We start from the raw sequence: 24381 nt of genomic DNA, 5'->3' as shown, positions 1-24381 counted from the left end.
ATCCTGCAATATAGGCCATCTGATTTATATCTGACGGATAGGAAGGAAACTATGGCAATTTTGCAAAAAGGTAGCCACACACCTCTCCACATTTGCAAATAAGGCCTTCCCTCGTTCATCCTTTTCTCTCACAAGATAAAATACTCATACAGATGCATCTTGATGTTACGTGCAATGCACGGGCATTATGGGGGTTGTGGTGAGAATATAATACTCAGACAGGCTCACGGTTCTAGACTTTGGGCCGCAGGCCCACCCTGCATGTTTGGGGGCCCATGTGTTCTACCTCAGCGCTTTTCATATTGCAAGCAGTTGGTACGACGCTGGTTTTAGATGCTGTCGCAAGGCGAATACACAAAATTGAATACAACACGACAGCTGTTGGAATGAAATCGAACGACAGTTCCTAACCGGCAATGAGAGTTGCAATTCTATCAACGATATACCATGTGATAAATAATATTGTCGTATTACTTATACACACAGGACACTTGTTTCACCATGCCAGATTATTACATCAAAATCTCTCGTAGGATAGATCAGTTCGGCAGTTGCGTGCTGCTACTGAAGAATTTCAAAGTTGATTTGGACCAGCTCTCCTTGCCGAGAAAGTTCGATTTTGAGATCATCCCCTACCGCAAGATATGATTTAGATTTGAACCTTGACCATCCTTTAGCATCAATCATCATGCGACCATCCTTTGTACTTACGGTATATTGAGCAGGTTCATTCACACCAAGGCTGCGCATGGTAAGAGAAACTTGGCCGCTGTCGCCTGGATTGTTGAACGACTCCCTCGTTGCTCTAGGAATTCTCTGTTTGCAAACAAGAAGACATACCCAAACAGTTAGATCAACACAGTGAATCATGCGAAACAACATGGAAAGAAAAAACAACGAAACACTTGGGCTGCCAATGCTTACCAAGCAGGTGGACATGTCGGTTTTTGTAAGGACTTTGGTATATGAAGTGCGAACTGCAGCCCAGTCTGTTGCTGGTGCAACAACTCGTTCGGTTGCTGCTGCACGGGCCGGAGCAGATGCAAGTGCAAGTGTTGGTGCAGGTGCCGAAGCCGCCGCTGCTGCCGGAGATGGTGCTCCTTGTAGAGCTGGTGCCGGTGTCGGAGCAGGTGCCGGTGTCGATGCCTGATCCTCCGGTAGATCAGCCTGATCCGCTGACGCGGTCGGTGCCCAATCCTCAGCTGGATCAGACTGAGCTGCTGCCGCTGTCAGTGCTAGAGCAACTGCCGGTGCTCGATCCGTTGCTGAAGGTGGTACCGATGTGCGAGACAGCGGCGATCGTGTCTGGTCTGCTATGATCAGCTTTATAACTTGACTAGGCTTCGTGACCGTGATCCAGTTTTTTTCTTCATTTCTTTTAAACGCGAGAAGGGCTAATTGTGGCATTTTTGTTAAACCAAACTTCAGTTCATCATAGGGATTCAGCTTGTACTCAGACAACAGACTGATCCAATTTTTTCCAGTAATATAAGTGATGGACAGTGCCTTCGTTACTGACACGACATAAGAAGTGAAACCTGCAAAAATAGCCATCGTAGAGCAAACCAAACGGTTTATTCTGTGATGAATGTCACATGGAAAAACCTGCATCCTAAACTTGCAGGAAAAGAAAGAAAATATGACATTAAATCAATAAGATTTAGACAGTAAATCAATAAAATTTACTTGATGTGACACGAGTGAATCCTTACCAGGAAATCACTATGTTGAAGTACTAAATAGAAGATTGATCGTCCAACTACGGGTGGCATGCAGGGGCCCCGCCTACTCCCACAAGCAGGACAGTCCAAAGGTCATGACAAATCATATGGACCAAACATCCATGGGACTGGAAATCCTGGTGGGTGCGATAAACCCTGCAATGCATACAGATATTGGAGTGTAACCATAATTGATAAACCGTCCTCACAAAAAAGATGATCTGGATACTTCAAAATATACAGACTGAATTGAGTGGACAGACATTAACATAGACCGTTCTTAGGACTGACCACACACCAAAAGCGGCAGTACTAATAAACAATACAGGGTTCACAAACACAAATCAAGTACTAAACAATAGTACTTACTACAGACAAGCAAAGTTGCACTAATTAAACTCTGCAGACTATTTCTTGCCACCGACCTACGGGATGAACCCCGCATAACTGACTAGGCCATGGACTTTGTGAGAGATGTCTACATGCACCATCACCATCTCGTCAACCTTGGAGAACCTAACAGAGTGGTCTTTCCACTCATAAACATGATCATGAAGACAGGCCGCATTAGATTTGTTGGGAAGCTTTACAAGAACCACACCCTTCGTAATCGAAGGCACAACCAGGAAATTGTTGTGGTCAAGTACAGCCTCGAGAACACGCCTGACAACAATGCTACAGGAAAACACTAGTTCAGGACACGTGGCGACAAGGACACAGCAGCTGGATAGTTTAGTAGTAGAACTCATCCTCAGGTCTTCCAGTTCACATGACATGACTTTGAGAGCTTCATCTCCACCGCGGACCTGGTTCTAATTCAAACAGAAACCATATTTTATTACTACCTCCGTTCAGAAATATAAGATGATTTTCGATATTATACTCCATATATGACTACATATACGCATAGAAATGAGTGAACAAAGACACTAGAACATGTCTTCAAAGGCATGAGAGCAGAGGGATTACTTGCAATATCCATAACACAAGTTACTGAGGCAAATATACCCTCTTCAAAGGTAGTATTGATGTTCATAAAGTACTCCCTCCGTCCCAAAATTCTTGTCTTAGATTTGTCTAGATACGGATGTATCAAGTCACATTTTAGTATTAGATACATCCGTATCTAGACAAATCTAAGACAAGAAATTTGGGACAGAGGGAGTAGTTGAAAGTAATCTATAAGAAATCAGTGTCAACCTCTCGCATGTTTTGGTCAAAAGAGGAATTTAGAACCGTCATTTGGCACACAAAAATCACATGCAAGATCACCCAGAAAGTTGTACTACTAGTACTAATACTGCGTGTTAGATGAAAAAACACGACCAAGATCGAGAAAAAGATCGTCAAGAAGAGATATTACCTGGACTTGCTTAATGAGGGATCCCGAAGAGGGGGGCTTGGATAGGGCGATGGCTTTGAGCTTGTCTGCGGTAGTCTCGGCGGGGTGCTTGCGCTTCTTCGTACCATGAGCCTCGACGGTTTTGGCCAGAGGCATAGACATCACTTTGGCCGGTGCTCCAGCGTCCATCAAGAAACTATCAAATAGAAATAAAAGAAAAGAAACCATAATCACAAACTGTCGGCGTTCTGGGAACGGGGGTCCCCAGACTTGCCTGCCTGCGGCCCACAGCGTGGCTAAGCCAGCAGGCCGTACGACCCATCTTCGTCAACAAGGCAGCCAAGACCCTCGCGAGGGTCCAAGCCTCGCGAGGCGGGCGACGCAAGACCTCCTCTGGAGTGGCCTAGCCAGGCAGGCTCGCGAGGAGCGGAGATATCAAGGCGGAACAAACCTCACGAGGCTCTCGTGACGTGAGCCATGACGAACGACACCAGGAGGGCGCCAGCGCGTGCAGCGTCCTTATTTCCTCTTTGGTGCTAAGGAGGCCAACACAGGCGAAGAGTACCGAGGCATCAGGCAAAGGTTGCTATATTGGTGCAACGAGACCAAGACCAGGAGGACGACAAGATGGAGGTCATCGTGGAGCCCAAGACGGCGTCACCACCAGCGGTTTTCCCAGGCGAAGACCGCTTTTGTCAGGATAGCTTGTACTAGCTGCCCCCTTCAAATTTGCCCGCCGTTGTTGGCTCCCTTCCCGCTCGATATTTGGGAAGAGGACCAGGGTCTATATAAGTAGAGCTAGCCACCATAGTAGAGGCATCTCAACTTAGTTTGATCCAACCCGATCAAGAGCTTACCCTAGCCACAAGAACACCTCAACCTCAGGAGGCTGTTCTTCCCTTGTACTGTTCATCGTCAGCCCTAGAGGCAATCCACCACCACCACACAGGAGTAGGGTATTACACCACAATGGTGGCCCGAACCAGTATAAATCTCGTGTCTTTCTGTGTTGCGAGTTTGTCGAGTTCGTCCGCGAGATCTTAGCGAGCTAGGGCGTAGATCGGTAGGAGGGAAAGACTTCGCGCGCACCCCAGTGTTCGAAGCTTAAGGGTTTGTCGGAACCCCACATCCGACATTTGGCGCGCCAGGTAGGGGTGCGCCGGAGCTTCTCCTCCACCAACCCGCTTGCCGACGCTCCCCGGCCACGATGTCCGGCGACTCAAGGGCCGGCTCTGACCGCTGGGCAGCCGGGCCAGCCCGGGCAGCGCCGCCTGCCCATGAAGATCTCGACCCCGCACTCCAGGCGGCGCGAGCGCCGCCAAACTCCACCAGGCGCGGGCAGCGCGGCCAGGCATCATCCACCCTGACCCCACGGCAAGTACGGGCCGTCGCAAGAGCAGTGAGCCACGCCGCAGCAACGGCGCCGCACTCACAGCGGGAGCAAGCAAACATACGGGCAGCGCTCACCGTGGCAAGGGAGCTGCTGCGATGCAGGCTGATGGAATGCGGCCGGGATACACTACTGGAGCGTGTTGCCGAGCTGCTGGATGCAGCGGCGTCGGGAGCACCACCCTTCTGCTATCGACTTCCTCCTCAGGCCACTGCAGGGCTGCGTGGTGAACCTCACCACATCCGCACGCCAACAACTACGCCCGGGGGCTTCATCAACATCAGCACGGCCGACGGCGTAGGGGGCGCCGGCTCCCCCATGCCGCCCGTGACAAGCACGAGCACAAGCGTCGCCCCCATGGTCCCAGCCGAATGCGACGCTATCATCCTCAGGACGCCACCCTAGGCCGAGCAACATGGAGTGTGGGGCACCACGGCAAGGTGTTTGGGGTGACGGCCCCGGAAGCCTACGTGCCCCGCAGGATGGACCAAGAGTACGCACCAGAGGACGACCCCGGCTCATTCATTGGAGAAGATTGGGGAGAGGGGCGCTAGGAGCCGAAGCCTTCCAAGAACCAACGGAGAACCACGACGGTCGCACTGGCAATGGCAACTACAGGGTACCGCTAATCTCTCAGGAACAGGCTTATGCTAACCATGGGCTGCAGATAAATCAGGTTGCAGCGTCGATCGACGACCTTGGCAGGGCGGCACCCGTCCCAACAAGGGAGACACACTGGGGGCCGCCGGGAGGGAGTCAGGAGCAAGGCCCCTCCCCGCGGCGCGCGACGCCTGGTGACACCCGGAGGTAGGTCCTCTGCCGGGGAGGCCTCGACGACCCTTCCCCCGGCAAAGGACCTGTGGTCGCCGGGGGCACCGCTGGCGTCCTCTTTCCCTCCTTTGTGTCGTCCCGGTGACCGGTCGGCTCAAGGGAGGTCAAGGGTGGCGCAAGGCGGGGCCCTCGTCTGGTGATATGAAGCAAGGCCAGTACCTGTGAAGAAGGCCCAGTGCCTGTGAAGCTCATCGCCCGTGACACTCACACGTAATAATGAGTTAGGGTTGTACACGCCCCGGAGTCTCAGGGGTGCCAGCCTCAGGCCCTGGGGCTCCCTCCCACGCCTAGTGGCAGCACCTAGCTCCACGCTGTTGAGAAGACTTGAAGACCAGAAGACTAGACTAGGTGCCGGACGCGGCCTTTTGCTTTGGATCTCTCTCTTTGTAGCTTTTCTTTCTGGATCTGGATTTGAGTTGAAGCTGAGTTTTTATCGATGCGCGCGGGGGGAGCTTTTTCTCGTTCGAGCAATTTCTTGCCTTCTGGATCTCGTTTTGCCTGGGACTCATGTCCGTCGCCTTCCCCTCACGAGCTCCTCGCGAGCGAGGCAGCGCGAAGCACGCACGCCCAGTGTGCGCTAGCACTACAACTGGTGCTCACCTCTTATGGGGCCCCTTCTGACGGGGCGACGAGCTCCGCAGGGTTCTCAGAAACTCGACGCGTCGCGACCCAGCTCGAAGCTGGCGCTGGCAAAGGTAAATCACGACAGAGAACTCGCATCCGAATTCACGAGTTCACGAGGACACAAACTCACATCGGATAGGAGAGTAAAAACTGCAATTTGCTTACATGAGGGGCTCCCCCTCCCAAAATGCTCTTACAAGTTTCCCAAGGGCCATGCCCGAGCTTCGTGTGCAGGATGAAATGACAGGATAACACGGGATCAACCAGAAATGTCGCTCGCTACATCACCCGCGAATGCCTCACTCGCGTCATCATCGTCTTCATCGGCGATGTCGCCACCGCCGGCGACGCCCCCGACGCCGTCGTCAACCACGTCGCCTTCGTCTGCGGTGACCACCACCCCGTCATCCTCCATAGTGAAGGCCCCGACCAACGCGTCCACGTTGTCTTCAACCCAATGCGCCAGGTCATCCCGGACGACCATTGGAACGGGGGCGATGGCGGCGTCGAAATCAAAGTTGGGGTCGGCATTCAGAAGGTGGCTAAAGACACGGGAGAAAGCGCGCTCAAGCAGGCCACGCCCCCTTTCCTCCACAAGCTGGTGAGCTCTGGCAGATTGAGCCTCCAGGCGCATCACCACCTCAGTGAAGAAGATCAGATGGCTGGCATAGTCATTCGAGTGAGGGGCCGGCACCTCCACATCGCAAATATGGCCCAGGGCGGTGTTGGCCCTGTTCCGAAGATCTTGAAGCATAGGAGCATGCTTGCGCTCCAGCATTCGTCGTTGGAGCAGTTCCTCCGTGTTCTGCCGTGCAACGGCCTTAGCGTCATCAACCCGCCTATGAAGAGAATTCAGCTCGGCGCGGGCGGAGGCCAAGTCCGCCTGCGCCGTAACCAGGGCGGCATCCGTGGCCTCCGTGCACCTCTCAGCCTCATCCAGCCTGGGCCTAAGGGCAGCGGCCCTGCCCGCATCCTCCGTACCCGCGAGCTTCAGCTTCAGGTCGTACCTACCCTCCAGGTCTGTGCGAATCTCGGCCACCCGGCGGTTCACCTCCTCCTCGACTCTGGCCTCGCGAGCCCTGACAGCATCTTCTGCTTGAGCAACTTGACGTTCCCTTGTCTCCAGTCGCTCGAGCTTGAGGCTGCGCTCCACGGCTTCCAGGGCCAGCGTCTCACCGCGCTTCCGGACCTCCTCATCCTCCGCGGGCGTCCCCCTCAGCGATGCAAGAGCGGCCCTGCGTGCCTCCACCTGCTGCTCAAGGGATGCGCTCCAGGCCTGAAGCTCCCACGCGCGTTCCTCCACAGCCTCGCGACGGAGGTCAGCCTCGCGAGCCTCTTCCAAGGCTCGCGAGCGGGCTTCATGGGCGATCTTGAGGGACGCCTCGGCCTTCGCATTCTCAAGGTCGCGCTGATAGCGACCGAGGTTGATGGCCACCCTCAGCTTGCACCGCTCCTCCACCAGCCGGAGACCCTCGGCCTCAAGGCACGAGTCAACACCCGCGATCTCTTCACCAAGTCGGCTCATCGCACCCATCGCCTCCTGGAAGAGATCGTGGCGAACCACGCTCCGCTCGCGCTCGAGCTCGAACGCTCGACCCTCCTCGTCCTCCGCCCCGGGGGCTGCGGGCGGGGCGCCAAGCGGCGCACCACCCCCCGGCAGGGGGCTGGGGGCTGACGCCGCACCTAACGCCAGCCCGTCCTCGCAAGAAGCCCAAGCTGGCTGAGGCTCGCTGCTTGAAGAAGAACCAAAGATCGAAGCCAGCCAGCTGCTGCCTTTGAGCGAAGGAGGAGCCTTGGGCACGCCTGCCAAGCTCCACGCCAGACCGTGGGGAAGGGATGGCCAAGCTGCGGGCTCAGCGCGCCGCGGAGGCAGAGATGCTCTCCCGACCGACCCAGCTCCAAGGGTGGTAGGAAGACCAGGAATGCTCAAGGCGGATGGGGGAGTTAATGAAGGAGGAGGCCGCTTCTCGGGAGGCGCAACAGCTTCAACGGAAGGAGCCCTGGAGAACTGACATCAGGACAAGAAGGCAACACGTAGGAAGCCGTGACAACAAGGTACTTACGCATCAATGGCGATGTACTTTCGCCGCTTCAACGGCCCGAAGATGCTGCTACCGCCAGGGGATCCTTTCCTCTTGCGGAGCTCCCTGAAGTCCACACAAAGACGACCGAAACGCTGGACGTGACGACCGGTGCGCAGAGGGGCCAAAGAAGAGCCTAGAAGGATATCTTCAGGGGTGCCCGGTTGCGGCAAACAGCCGGGCACCGTCTCACCACAACCTTCCGAGGCCCCTGGAGCCCTGGCCTAGGGAGCCACATGCTGCGCCTCCTCAATAATCGGCGCCTCAGGAGGGGGGTCGCAGGCCCCCGAAGACGACGCCCCAGGATCACCATTCGTCATGTGTTCCTCAGGACTTGGGCCACTGGCCCCCGTCGGGGCTCGCTCTCCCACACCTTCACCAGGGGCGAGCTCGGCGCCGGCGGCAAAGAAGGGAACCACGATGACGGGGTTCTCGCGGGGCCCCACCAGTCCAATCGGCCGCAACCCCCATTTGTCGAAGGAAGGCATGCTCGCTGAAACTCATCCTTGTTCTTGCAGCGATACAGCAGGCAATTCTTCCCAGGCATTTCGACCGGCAAGGGGACACCCGTCTAGACCTTGAGCACTGTTTGCCGCGTCCCAAGAGGGAGCCCAGACTCCTGGAACCTCATGTGGTCCTGACTGTTGAGCAAGGTCCACATTGGGCGAGAGTGGTGCTGAAGCGGAGCAACCTGGCGTTTGACGAACTCCTTCACCACCATCGGCGCGGTCACGCCGCGGTCCTTCAGCAGCCTCAGCCTGGCCCAGACGAGAGCAAGGCGGGGGCTCGAGAGCTTCTGGTGGCTCCAGCCGGAGTTTGGAACAGCAGGCCCCATGGGGAGACGAAGCAGGGGGCTGAGCACACCAGCATCGACAAACACCCATCGCGTACGAAACTAGCTCGTGGATGAAGGGAGCTCGAAGTCAATCCCCGCGCCCGCGGTCACAGCCACGGCCTGGAAGCTCACGCACCCCGAGCATTGCTGAGGGTCGGCCAGGTGCAATGAGAAGAAGTGACGGAGGATGGCCACCGAAGGGGCGATGCCCACCATGGCTTCGCACACGAAGGCGAAGACAGCAAGAAGATTCACTGATTGGGGGTCAAGATGCAGCATGTGGATCTGGTAATGCTCTAGCACCGTGTTGAGGAAGGCAGAGAAGGGAGGAATCAGGCCAGCCCATAGGGCATCTATGAAGATTGGGACCTCGGTGGCTGCCCGAGCCATGCGAGTGCGAGACACAGGCCAAGCCACTCCCCACTCGTTGAAGCTGGAAGCGAGCATCGGACGCACCTTGTCCATGGCCTTGTCGTTGAGCACCCGAGATCGGCCTAATGCTGGCTCGATAGCTGGAGGTGCGCCTGACGGAGACATCGGCTTCTTCCCCTTGTCCGCTTGTTTTGGCGCCATGGCAACAAAGCAGGGGGAGGGCAGGTCAGATCGGAGAAGGGAAGCAGAGTCTCAAGGAAGCAGGGGGATTGGGGAAACGAGGCGCAGGCGACAGAGGAATAACTGTGTAGGCCGCGGGGGCCGCATAGCTAGGCGGATTCAAAGGCAGCATGGGGAAGCGGAGACGCCCACGTCCAATCAACCGCCACACGTCAACCGAGGCCGCAGGCTTTTGGGGCCCACGGTGCTCCGAACTTGACCCTTGGATTCGCCGCGAAGCCAAGCCCGAGCGCAACTTGGGCCCGGGGGCTACTGTCGGCGTTCTGGGAACGGGGGTCCCCAGACTTGCCTGCCTGCGGCCCACAGCGTGGCTAAGCCAGTAGGCCGTATGGCCTATCTTCGTCAACAAGGCATCCAAGACCCTCGCGAGGGTCCAAGCCTCGCGAGGCGGACGACGCAAGACCTCCTCTGGAGTGGCCTAGCCAGGCAGGCTCACGAGGAGCGGAGATATCAAGGCGGGGCAAACCTCACGAGGCTCTCGTGACGTGAGCCATGACGAACGACACCAGGCGGGCGCCACCGCGCGCAGCGTCCTTATTTCCTCTTTGGTGCTAAGGAGGCCAGCGCAGGCGAAGAGTACCGAGGCATCATGCAAAGGTTGCTATATTGGTGCAACGAGACCAAGACCAGGAGGACGGCAAGACGGAGGTCATCGTGGAGCCCAAGACGGCGTCACCACCAGCGCTTTTCGCAGGCGAAGACCGCTTTTGTCAGGATAGCTTGTACTAGCTGTCCCCCTTCAAATTTGCCCGCCGTTGTTGGCTCCCTTCCCGCTCGATATTTGGGAAGAGGACCAGGGCCTATATAAGTAGAGCTAGCCACCATAGTAGAGGCATCTCATCTTAGCTTGATCCAACCCGATCGAGAGCCTACCCTAGCCACAAGAACACCTCAACCTCAGGAGGCTGTTCTTCCCTTGTACTGTTCATCATCAGCCCTAGAGGCAATCCACCACCACCACACTGGAGTAGGGTATTACACCACAACGGTGGCCCGAACCAGTATAAATCTCGTGTCTTTCTGTGTTGCGAGTTCGTCGAGTTCGTCTGCGAGATCTTAGCGAGCTAGGGCGTAGATCGGTAGGAGGGAAAGACTTCGCGCGCACCCCAGTGTTCGAACCTTAAGGGTTTGCCAGAACCCCACATCCGACACAAACCCAAAAGAAGAAAAGAGAGGGAGTTATAGGATCAGTCTCGGGGTTGCAAGACCGGGCCTTGGCCAGAATCAACACCATTGATGTGCTCACCTTTCCTTCTTTGGGAGAGAAGAACAATGGCAGAAGCAGGTCGGGGTTTTCTTGAAGAAATGAGGAACAAGATGAGGGAGAAGCGAGTTGGGTAGAGAGGAAGTTGAGAGAGAAGAGTGAAATGATGGTTGCTTCGTCCGTCCAACTTACTACTGGAAAGGAGGGGGTTTTGTGATTTGACGGCGCATTGGGCATTACTGCGGTGCTTCGATTGGGGTAGTCTACCGTCACTCTACTACGGAGTAATTTAGTGCATGGCTGGTGGACCCCGATGCTGGCTATCCCACACGTCGGTGAAAGTGAGTAATTTAGTGCATGGCTGGAGGAGGATCCGCACGGTAGAGCGTGTCCACTATTTTTCTGAAGAAAAAGATGATTACAGTAAGCGTTTCCACTCTTACGACGGAGGAGTGCGAAACACGGCAGCCACTTGAACATACACAGTGCTCCTACTAGTACTAGGCATGTGCAGTGGTTCATACGTCAGTACTACATAATCTTGTTGCTAGTGTAGTAAGATATGACAACAACAAATGATGTTGTGCGCATGTCAACTATATGAACAGTAATGTAGTAACATAGTAACGCTTTCTCGACTGTCCGGTCGAGAATGAACGGTGAGATCAATGTTAACAAAACTAGGTCTACAGCGCACGGAGAGTATGGTGCTACAGTACTCCATGAAACATGAACCATATGAAGCACGAATAGTGTTAGGAAGGGTGCACGGGATGGGAGAAAAAGTTCCCTTCTCGACCCACTTTTGGGTGTTTGGCAGAGTGCATGAAGGGTGCATGAGTCCACACTAGTAGGTTAACACAAATACACGAAGAGGAAACAACTATATTGAGATGAGAATGCAACCAAACACACCCACACGCTTTGTGCTACAGTGACTGATCTGCACCGTCTGAGTTTCATCCAACGGTCATGTTGCACCGAGACATGGGCATGCCCATGCAGAGGGTGCCTAAACACCACCGAAGTCCCTCTGCTTCTCAAGGCGCATGACGTTGGTGATGCAGGGGGCGAAACGGCTGAAAGGCAATGCAATCTGCGGGAAGGCGGAGGGATCCAGCCGAGGAGTGGGGAATCTTTTGGTTTTCACCATGGTAAAACACCAGTCAATGACTTATCACATAAGGGAGCAATGGGTTTTACAGGCGGAGTCATCGTGACTAATTGCTGCCGCGCCTGCTCCCGTCAATCCAAAAATTAAAAATTACGCCGCGCCTGCTCCCGTCAATCAAAAAATTAAAAATCTTGCCGCACTCAAACACCAGAGCAACGCCGTGGTGGATATTTAAATTTACCTGCCGGCAAGTAGATAAAAAAGGGGTGAAAAACCAAATGTGGCGGCGGCCTAGCTAATCGGTCGAACTAGCCCAAATAGCTAGCCATCGTGCTTCACTAATGTACTCGGCGGGAAAAGTGGTCTTTCGTGATTTGACGACTCATTTACTTGCTTCAGCGAAAACGCGTGGTAGGGTGTGTTGGGGAACGTAGTAATTTCAAAAAAATTCCTACCCACACACAGGATCATGGTGATGCATAGCAATGAGAGGGGAAAGTGTTGTCCACGTACCCTCGTAGACCAAAAGCGGAAGCGTCAGCACAACGCGGTTGATGTAGTCGTACGTCTTCACGATCCGACCGATCAAGTACCGAACGCACGACACCTCCGAGTTCAGCACACGTTCAGCCTGATGACGTCCCTCGAACTCCGATCCAGCCGAGTGTTGAGGGAGAGTTTGGTCAGCACGACGGCGTGGTGACGATGATGATGTTCTACCGATGCAGGGCTTCGCCTAAGCACCGCTACAGTATTATCGAGGTGGACTATGGTGGAGGGGGGCACCGCACACGGCTAAAAGATCAAGCGATCAATTGTTGTGTCTCTGGGGTGCCCCCTGCCCCCGTATATAAAGGAGCAAGGGGGGGAGGTGCGGCCGGCCAGGAGGAGGCGCGCCAGGAGGAGTCCTACTCCCACCGGGAGTAGGACTCCCTCCCTTCCTTGTTGGACTAGGAGAGGAGAGGGAAGGAGAGACGGGGAAAGGAAGGGGGGGGGGCGCCGCCCCCCTCCTTGTCCAATTCGGACTTGGGGGGGGGGGGCGAGGGGCGCGCGGCTGCCCCTTGGCCTCCTCTCCTCTTCCACCAATTGGGCCCATGAGGCCCAATAGCCTCCTGGGGGTTCCGGTAACCCCCCGGTACTCCGGTATATATCCGATAACCCCCAAAACCATTCCGGTGTCCGAATATACTCATCCAATATATCAATCTTCATGTCTCGACCATTTCGAGACTCCTCGTCATGTTCGTGATCACATCCGGGACTCCGAACAACCTTCCGTACATCAAAACATATAAACTCATAATATAACTGTCATCGAAACGTTAAGCGTGCGGACCCTACGGGTTCGAGGACTATGTAGACATGACCGAGACACGTCTCCGGTCAATAACCAATAGCGGAACCTGGATGCTCATATTGGCTCCCACATATTCTACGAAGATCTTTATCAGTCAGACCGCATAACAACATACATTGTTCCCTTTGTCATCGGTATGTTACTTGCCCGAGATTCGATCGTCGGTATCTCAATACCTAGTTCAATCTCGTTACCGGCAAGTCTCTTTACTCGTTTCGTAATACATCATCCCACAACTAACTCATTAGTTGCAATGCTTCCAAGGCTTAAGTGATGTGTATTACCGAGAGGGCCCAGAGATACCTCTCTGACAATCGGAGTGACAAATCCTAATCTCGAAATACGCCAACCCAACAAGTACCTTCGGAGACACCTGTAGAGCACCTTTATAATCACCCAGTTACGTTGTGACGTTTGGTAGCACACAAAGTGTTCCTCCGGTAAACGAGAGTTGCATAATCTCATAGTCATAGGAACATGTATAAGTCATGAAGAAAGCAATAGCAGAATACTAAACGATCAAGTGCTAAGCTAACGGAATGGGTCAAGTCAATCACATCATTCTCCTAATGATGTGATCCCGTTAATCAAATGACAACTCATGTCTATGGCTAGGAAACATAACCATCTTTGATCAACGAGCTAGTCAAGTAGAGGCATACTAGTGACACTCTGTTTGTCTATGTATTCACACATGTATCATGTTTCTGGTTAGTACAATTCTAGCATGAATAATAAACATTTATCATGATATAAGGAAATAAATAATAACTTTATTATTGCCTCTAGGGCATATTTCCTTCAGTCTCCCACTTGCACTAGAGTCAATAATCTAGTTCACATCGCTATGTGATTTAACATCTATGGTTCACATCTTTATGTGGTTAACACCCATAGTTCACATCGACATGTGACCAACACCCAAAGGGTTTACTAGAGTCAGTAATCTAGTTCACATCACTATGTGATTAACACCCAAAGAGTACTAAGGTGTGATCATGTTTTGCTTGTGAGATAATTTTAGTCAACGGGTTTGTCACATTCAGATCCATAAGTATTTTGCAAATTTCTATGTTTACAATGCTCTGCACGGAGCTACTCCAGCTAATTGCTCCCACTTTCAATATGTATCCAGATTGAGACTTAGAGTCATCTGGATCAGTGTCAAAATTTGCATCGACGTAACCCTTTATGACGAACCCTTTTTGTCACCTCCATAATCGAGAAACATATCCTTATTCCACTTAAGGATAATTTTGACCGCTGTCCAGTGATCTACTCCTAGATCACTATTGTACTCCATTGCCAAAATCAGTGTAGGGTATACAATAGATCTAGTACACAGCATGGCATACTTTATAGAACCTATGGCCAAGGCATAGGGAATGACTTTCAGTCTCTTTCTATCTTCTGCCGTGGTCTGGCTTTGAGTCTTACTCAATTTCACACCTTGTAACACAGGCAAGAACTCTTTCTTTGACTGTTCCATTTTGAACTACTTCAAAATCTTGTCAAGGTATGTACTCATTGAAAAAACTTATCAAGCGTCTTGATCTATCTCTATAGATCTGGATGCTCAATATGTAAGCAGCTTCACCGAGGTCTTTTTTTGAAAAACTCCTTTCAAACACTCCTTTATGCTTTGCAGAATAATTCTACATTATTTCCGATCAACAATATGTCATTCACATATACCTATCAGAAATGTTGTAGTGCTCCCACTCACTTTCTTGTAAATACAGTCTTCACCGCAAGTTTGTATAAAACTATATGCTTTGATCAACTTATCAAAACGTATATTCCAACTCCGAGATGCTTAAACCAATCGATAGGTGGATTGCTGGAGCTTGCATATTTTTTTAGCACATTTAGGATTGACAAAACCTTCTGGTTGCATCATATACAACTCTTCTTTAATAATTCCATTTAAGGATTGCAGTTTTTGTTATCCATTCGCCAGATTTCATAAAATGCGGCAATTGCTAACATGATTCGGACAGACTTAAGCATAGATACGAGTGAGAAACTCTCATCGTAGTCAACATCTTGAACTTGTCGAAAATCTTTGTGACAATTCTAGCTTTGTAGATAGTAACACTACTATCAGCGTCTGTCTTCCTCTTGAAGATCCATTTATTTTCTATGGCTTGCCGATCATCGGGCAAGTCAACCAAAGTCCATACTTTGTTCTCATATATGGATCCCATCTCAGATTTCATGGCCTCAAGCCATTTCGCGGAATTTGGGCTCATCATCGCTTCCTCATAATTCGTAGGTTCGTCATGGTCAAGTAACATGACCTCCAGAACAGGATTACCGTACCACTCTGGTGCGGATCTCACTCTGGTTTACCTACGAGGTTCGGTAGTAACTTGATCTGAAGTTACATGATCATCATCATTACCTTCCTCACTAATTGGTGTAGTAGTCACAGGAACAGATTTCTGTGATGAACTACTTTCCAATAAGGGAGTAGGTACAGTTACCTCATCAAGTTCTACTTTCCTCCCACTCACTTCTTTCGAGAGAAACTCCTTCTCTAAAAAGATTCCGAATTTAGCAACAAAAGTCTTGCCTTCGGATCTGTGATAGAAGGTGTAGCCAACAGTCTCTTTTGGGTATCCTATGAAGACACATTTCTCCGATTTGGGTTCGAGCTTATCAGGTTGAAGCTTTTTCACATAAGCATCGGAGCCCCAAACTTTAAGAAATGACAACTTTGGTTTCTTGCCAAACCACAGTTCATGAGGCATCGTCTCAACGGATTTTGATGGTGCCCTATTTAACGTGAATGCGGCTGTCTCTAAAGCATAATCCCAAAACGATAGCGGTAAATTAGTAAGAGACATCATAGCGCACCATATCTAGTAGAGTACGATTACGACGTTCGGACAGACCATTACGCTGTGGTGTTCCGGGTGGCGTGAGTTGCGAAACTATTCCGCATTGTTTCAAATGAAGACCAAACTCATAACTCAAATATTCTCCTCCACGATCAGATCATAGAAACTTTATTTTCTTGTTACGATGATTTTCAACTTCACTCTGAAATTCTTTGAACTTTACAAATGTTTCAGACTTATGTTTCATTAAGTAGATATACCCATATCTGCTTAAATCATCTGTGAAGGTGAGAAAATAATGATATCCGCCACGAGCCTCAACATTCATCAGACCACATACATCTGTATGTATGATTTCCAACAAATCTGTTGCTCTCTCCATAGTTCCGGAGAACGGCATTTTAGTCATCTTGCCCATGAGGCACGGTTCGCAAGTACCAAGTGATTCATAATCAAGTGGTTCCAAAAGTCCATCAGTATGGAGTTTCTTCATGCGCTTTACACCGATATGACCTAAACGGCAGTGCCACAAATAAGTTGCACTATCATTATCAACTCTGCATCTTTTGGCTTCAATATTATGAATATGTGTATTACTACGATCGAGATCCAACAAACCATTTTCATTGGGTGTATGACCATAGAAGGTTTAATTCATGTAAATAGAACAACAATTATTCTCAAACTTAAATGAATAACCGTATTGCAATAAACATGATCAAATCATATTCATGCTCAACGCAAACACCAAATAACACTTATTTAGGTTCAACACTAATCCCGAAAGTGTAGCGAGCGTGCGATGATGATCATATCAATCTTGGAACCACTTCCAACACACAACGTCACTTCACCCTTAACTAGTCTCTGTTCATTCTGCAACTCCCATTTCGAGTTACTACTCTTTAGCAACTGAACCAGTATCAAATACTGAGGGTTGCTACGAACACTAGTAAAATACACATCAATAATCTATATATCAAATATACCTTTGTTCACTTTGCCATCCTTCTTATCCGCCAAATACTTGGGGCAGTTCCGCTTCCAGTGACCAGTCCCTTTGTAGTAGAAGCACTTAGTCTCAGGCTTAGGTCCAGACTTGGGCTTCTTCACTTGAGCAGCAACTTTGCTTGCCGTTCTTCTTGAAGTTCCCCTTCTTCCCTTTTCCCTTTTCCTTGAAACTATTGGTCTTTTCAACCATCAACACTTGATGCTCTTTCTTGATTTCTACCTTCGTCGATTTCAGCATCGCGAAGAGCTCGGGAATTACTTTCGTCGTCCCTTGCATACTATAGTTCATCACGAAGTTCTACTAACTTGGTGATGGTGACTAGAGAATTCTGTCAATCACTATTTTATCTGGAAGATTAACTCCCACTTGATTCAAGCGATTGTAGTACCCAGACAATCTGAGCACATGCTCACTGCTTGAGCTATTCTCCTCCATCTTTTAGCTATAGAACTTGTTGGAGACTTCATATCTCTCAACTCAGGTATTTGCTTGAAATATTAACTTCAACTCCTGGAACATCTCATATGGTCCCGATTCTAAGCCGTTAAGCATGGTGCACTAAACTATCAAGTAGTCATCATATTGAGCTTAGCCAAACGTTCATAGCATCTGCATCTGCTCCTGCAATAGGTCCATCACCTAGCGGTGCATCGAGGACATAATACTTCTGTGCAGCAATGAGGATAATCCTCAGATCACGGACCAAGTCCGCATCATTGCTACTAACATCTTACAACATAGTTTTCTCTAGGAACATATCATAAATAAAACAGGGGAGCTAAACAGGAGCTATTGATCTACAACATAGATATGCTAATACTACCAGGACTAAGTTCATGATAAATTAAAGTTCAATTAATCATATTACTTAAAGAACTCCCACTTAGATAGACATCCCTCTAATCCTCTAAGTGATCACGTATCCATTTCAACTAAACCATGTCCGATCATCACGTGAGATGGAGTAGTTTCAATGGTGAACATCACTATGTTGATCATATCTACTATATGATTCACGCTCGACCTTTCGGTCTCAGTGTTTCGAGGCCATATCTGTTATATGCTAGGCTCGTCAAGTTTAACCTGAGTATTCCGCGTGTGCAACTGTTTTGCACCCGTTGTATTTGAACGTAGAGCCTATCACACCCGATCATCACGTGGTGTCTCAGCACGAAGAACTTTCGCAACGGTGCATACTCAGGGAGAACACTTATACCTTGATAATTTCGTGAGGGATCATCTTATAATGCTACCGTCAATCAAGTCAAGATAATATGCATAAAAGATAAACATCACATGCAATCAATATAAGTGATATGATATGGCCATCATCATCTTGTGCTTGTGATCTCCATCTCCGAAGCACCGTCATGATCACCATCGTCACCGGCGCGACACCTTGATCTTCATCGTAGCATCGTTGTCATCTCGCCAATCTTATGCTTCTACGACTATCGCTACCGCTTAGTGATAAAGTAAAGCATTACAGGGCGATTGCATTGCATACAATAAAGCGACAACCATATGGCTCCTGCCAGTTGCCGATAACTCGGTTACAAAACATGATCATCTCATAATAAAATTTAGCATCATGTCTTGACCATATCACATCACAACATGCCCTTCAAAAACAAGTTAGACGTCCTCTACTTTGTTGTTGCAAATTTTACGTGGCTGCTACGGGCTTAGCAAGAACCGTTCTTACCTACGCATCAAAACCACAACGATAGTTTGTCAAGTTGGTGCTGTTTTAACCTTCGCAAGGACCGGGCGTAGCCACACTCGGTTCAACTAAAGTTGGAGAAACTGACACCCGCCAGCCACCTGTGTGCAACGCACGTCGGTAGAACCAGTCTCGCGTAAGCGTACGCGTAATGTCGGTCCATGCCGCTTCATCCAACAATACCGCCGAACCAAAATATGACATGCTGGTAAGAAGTATGACTTATATCGCCCACAACTCACTTGTGTTCTACTCGTGCATATAACATCTACGCATAAAACCAGGCTCGGATGCCACTGTTGGGGAACGTAGTAATTTCAAAAAAATTCCTACGCACACACAGGATCATGGTGATGCATAGCAACGAGAGGGGAGAGTATTGTCAACGTACCCTCGTAGACCGAAAGCGGAAGCGTTAGCACAACGCGGTTGATGTAGTCGTACGTCTTCATGATCCGAGCGATCAAGTACCGAACGCACGACACCTCCGAGTTCAGCACACGTTCAGCCCGATGACGTCCCTCGAACTCCGATCCAGCTGAGTGTTGAGGGAGAGTTTCATCAGCACGATGGCGTGGTGACGATGATGATGTTCTACCGACGCAGGGCTTCGCCTAAGCACCGCTACAGTATTATCGAGGTGGACTATGGTGGAGGGGGGCACCACACACGGCTAAAAGATCAAGCGATCAATTGTTGTGTCTCTGGGGTGCCCCCCTGCCCCCGTATATAAAGGAGCAAGGGGGGGAGGTGCGGCTGGCCTGGAGGAGGCGCGCCAGGAGGAGTCCTACTCCCACCGGGAGTAGGACTTCCTCCCTTCCTTGTTGGACTAGGAGAGGAGAGGGAAGGAGAGAGGGGGAAAGGAAAGGGGGGGGCTCCGCCCCCCTCCTTGTCCAATTCGGACTTGGGGGGGGGGCGCGGCTGCCCCTTGGCCTCGTCTCCTCTTCCACCAATTGGGCCCATGAGGCCCAATAGCCTCCAGGGGGTTCCAGTAACCCCCCGGTACTCCGGTATATATCCGATAACCCCCGGAACCATTCCGGTGTCCGAATATAGTCAACCAATATATCAATCTTCATGTCTCGACCATTTCGAAACTCCTCGTCATGTCCGTGATCACATCCGGGACTCCGAACAACCTTCGGTACATCAAAACATATAAACTCATAATATAACTGTCATCGAAACGTTAAGCGTGCGGACCCTACGGGTTCGAGAACTATGTAGACATGACCGAGACACGTCTGCGGTCAATAACCAATAACGGAACCTGGATGCCCATATTGTCTCCCACATATTCTATGAAGATCTTTATCGGTCAGACTGCATAACAACATACATTGTTCCCTTTGTGATCGGTATGTTACTTGCCCGAGATTCGATCGTCGGATCTCAATACCTAGTTCAATCTCGTTACCGGCAAGTCTCTTTACTCGTTCCGTAATACATCATCCCACAACTAACTCATTAGTTGCAATGCTTGCAAGGCTTAAGTGATGTGTACTACCGAGAGGGCCCAGAGATACCTCTCCGACAATCGGAGTGACAAATCCTAATCTCGAAATACGCCAACCCAACAAGTACCTTCGGAGACACCTGTAGAGCACCTTTATAATCACCCAGTTATGTTGTGACGTTTGGTAGCACACAAAGTGTTCCTCCGGTAAACGGGAGTTGCATAATCTCATAGTCATAGGAACATGTATAAGTCATGAAGTAAGCAATAGCAGAATACTAAACGATCAAGTGCTAAGCTAACGGAATGGGTCAAGTCAATCACATCATTCTCCTAATGATGTGATCCCATTAATCAAATGACAACTCATGTCTATGGCTAGGAAACATAACCATCTTTGATCAATGAGCTAGTCAAGTAGAGGCATACTAGTGACACTCTGTTTGTCTATGTATTCACACATGTATCATGTTTTCGGTTAGTACAATTCTAGCATGAATAATAAACATTTATCATGATATAAGGAAATAAATAATAACTATATTATTGCCTCTAGGGCATATTTCCTTCAGGGCGTCCCACGTTAGGAAGAATATATGCGTGCACCACCCGGGAGGACCCCGAAACCGCGCGGTAGGGTGTGCCATGTCTCGGCACGGAAGAAAAATGTGCGTGTAAAAATTTACTGTATCAGACGTAGTACCTATGGTTCGACCTCGGGACCCAGCCAGTCGATCAAAAACACCCCACTAGCCACACAGCTTCATCATGCTAACATGGCACGGAGGATAGGTGTGGTTAGCTCCGTCTCGACCAGCCACAACGTCTCTTGTTCTAGGCGATTCTTCTATTTTCCAAGCTTTTTTTAGTTGTAATAACACCACGACAAGCTAGCGCCGCTCTTCGTGTGTGCCTGTGCAAAGGTTAGATGATGGAGAGAAGATAGAGATCGCAGACCTGGGACCCACCAGTAAGTGAGTGAACGGTCGTGCACGTGTTGACGAGGCACTCCCTCTACTCTACTCAACGTAATACTATATAAAATCAAGTTATGGGGAGCCAACAACCGTTGTTGTTTCAGGCTATCGGCTTACGCTTTGTAGTCCAGGTTGCTAGTTTGAATCACGTCTTTCAGATTTGTTAGTTTGGTCCAAATTTGATTAATGACAAGTGGGACCCCCGTGTGTTGTTCCGATATTTCAGTGTAGGATGGTTTTTTTGAACAAACACTTTGCGCGGTTACACAAGTAATGGCACAAGTTACACGTATTTTGCAAGTTTACGAACAAAAATGACATCGGCATAGAATATCACATCCACCCCGCAGCTTAGATGCTATGGTGATACAAGTTTTTACACCGTTGGAAGTGAGATCCAATGGCTTGGGAGTAGTCTTTGTAATTATGCGCAAGTTCCAAACTCTCCAAAGGTTTTTTTTGCAAATAAAACATTCAGGCCTCGTGTGTGCCGCTGCATCTTGGATCCAACGGCTCCCCGTTGCTCATATTAGGTGCTCCCCATAGCTTAATTACCCGCTACGGTGATATGAGCATCTAGGTCGTATGACCAGTGATCAGATGGCACATGCGTAGTACTTGTACTTTCTGCGCAATTCCCAAACTCTCTCAGCCGTATATTGCAAAAACATTCAAACCTCCTACTGTGGGCCGTTAGATCTCCGTGAACTCGTATCACCATAGAATCTACGGTGCGGGAGCACCTCATATTCTCCCGTGCGGGAAAACATAAGGTGCTCTCACAGCTTGGATGCTACGGTGATACGAGCTTCGAGGTCGTTTGATCTGAGATCCAATGGCATCTGAGCAGTCTTTGTGCTTGTAAGCAGTGGCTGAATTCTTTGGGGGCTTTTCTGCAAAAAACCATTCGAACCACCGAGGAGGTGTTGGGTCACAAATCACACGGCTCCGAAGAGCTTGTATCACCAAAGCATCTAAGGTGTGGTAGCACGTGATATTCTTACATACAGGAGAATATGATGTCCTCCTTCATCTTAGATGCTACGGTGATACGAGCTTCGAGGTCGTTGGATATGGGATCTGATACGTCTCCAACGTATCTATAATTTTTGATTGTTCCATGCTATATTATATTCTGTTTTGGATGTTTAATGGGCTTTATTATACACTTTTATATTATTTTTGGGACAAACCTATTAACTGGAGGCCCAATCCAAATTGCTGTTTTTTTGCCTATTTCAGTGTTTCGAAGGAAAAGAATATCAAACGGAGTCCAAACGGAATGAAACCTTCGGGAACGTGATTTTCGAAACAAACGTGATCCAGAGGACTTCGAGTCTACGTAAAGCAATCAACGAGGAAGGCACGAGGCAGGGGGAGCGCCTACCCCCCAGGCGCGCCCTCCACCCTCGTGGGCCCCTCGTTGCTCCACCGACATACTTCTTCCTCCCATATATACCCATATACCCTGGAAACATCAGATACGGAGCAAAAACCCTATTTCCACCGCCGCAACCTTTTGTACCCGTGAGATCCCATCTTGGGGCCTTTTCCGGCGCTCCACCGGAGGGGGCATTGATCACGGAGGGCTTCTAAATCAACACCATAGCCTCTCCGATGATGTGTGAGTAGTTTACCCCAGACCTTCGGGTCCATAGTTATTAGCTAGATGGCTTCTTCTCTCTCTTTGGATCCCAATACAAAGTTCTCCTCGATCTTCTTGGAGATCTATTCGATGTAATCTTCTTTTGTGGTGTGTTTGTCGAGATCCGATGAATTGTGGGTTTATGATCAAGTTTATCTATGAACAGTATTTGAATCTCCTCTGAATTCTTTTATGTATGATTGGTTATCTTTGCAAGTCTCTTCAAATTATCAGTTTGGTTTGGCCTACTAGATTGATCTTTCTTGCAATGGGAGAAGTGCTTAGCTTTGGGTTCAATCTTGTGGTGTCCTTTCCCAGTGACAGCAGGGGCAGCAAGGCACGTATTGTATTGTTGCCATCGAGGATAAAAAGATGGGGTTTATATCATATTGCATGATTTTATCCCTTTACATCATGTCATCTTACTTAAAGCATTACTCCGTTCTTATGAACTTAATACTCTAGATGCATGCTGGATAGCGGTCGATGTGTGGAGTAATAGTAGTAGATGCAGAATCGTTTGGATCTACTTGTCGCGGACGTGATGCCTATATACATGATCATACCTAGATATTCTCATAACTATGCTCAATTCTATCAATTGCTCGACAGTAATTCGTTTACCCACCGTAATACTTATGCTCTTGAGAGAAGCCACTAGTGAAACCTATGGCCCCAGGGTCTATTTTCCATCATATTAATCTTCCAACACTTCATTATTTCTATTGCCGTTTATTTTACTTTGCATCTTTATTTCTCTTTATCATAAAAATACCAAAAATATTATCTTATCATATCTGTCAGATCTCACTCTCGTAAGTGACCATGAAGGGATTGACAACCCCTTTATCGCGTTGGTTGCGAGGTTCTTATTTGTTTGTGTAGGTGCGTGGGACTCGAGCGTGATCTCCTACTGGATTGATACCTTGGTTCTCAAAAACTGAGGGAAATACTTACGCTACTTTACTGCATCATCCTTTCCTCTTCAAGGGAAAACCAATGCAGTGCTCAAGAGGTAGCAGAAGGATTTCTGGCGCCGTTGCTGGGGAGATTCGCGCCAAGTCAAGTCAAGATTTTACTCCCAACAACAAGCCATTCTTGGTGCCGTTGCCGAGTCTGCACAAGTCAAGACATACCAAGTACCCATCACAAACTCTTATCCCTCGCATTAAATTATTTGCCATTTGCCTCTCGTTTTCCTCTCCCCCACTTCACCCTTGCCGTTTTATTCACCCTCTTTTTTCCGTTCGCCTCTTTTTCGCTTGCTTCCTGTTTGCTCGTGTGTTGGATTGCTTGCTTGTCATGATGGCTCTACCTATATTTGGTGATCTTCACCTTAAAAGGTTAGAAGAGATCGAAAGCAACGTCAGGAGTTTTATGACTTTACAATTTGAGCATAAGAATTTTATGGTTTGAAATCTCAGATTGCTCATCTCGAAAAATTAATAGCTGAAGTTTCGGATAAGCAGGCCACCTTAGTTAATAAGATGGCCGCTAAGCCGGAAGTTTTTTGTGAGAATAAAGATGAAGATCTAAAAGTTATTTATGTGTCTCCTATTAAATCTTTGTTTTGCAATATGAATCTTGATAATGATGGGACTGGAGATGAGTCAC

This window comes from Aegilops tauschii, chromosome 4 (genome assembly GCF_002575655.3).
Source record: "Aegilops tauschii subsp. strangulata cultivar AL8/78 chromosome 4, Aet v6.0, whole genome shotgun sequence".
NCBI classification, from domain to species: domain Eukaryota; kingdom Viridiplantae; phylum Streptophyta; class Magnoliopsida; order Poales; family Poaceae; genus Aegilops; species Aegilops tauschii.
This window is presented reverse-complemented; position numbering follows the sequence as displayed.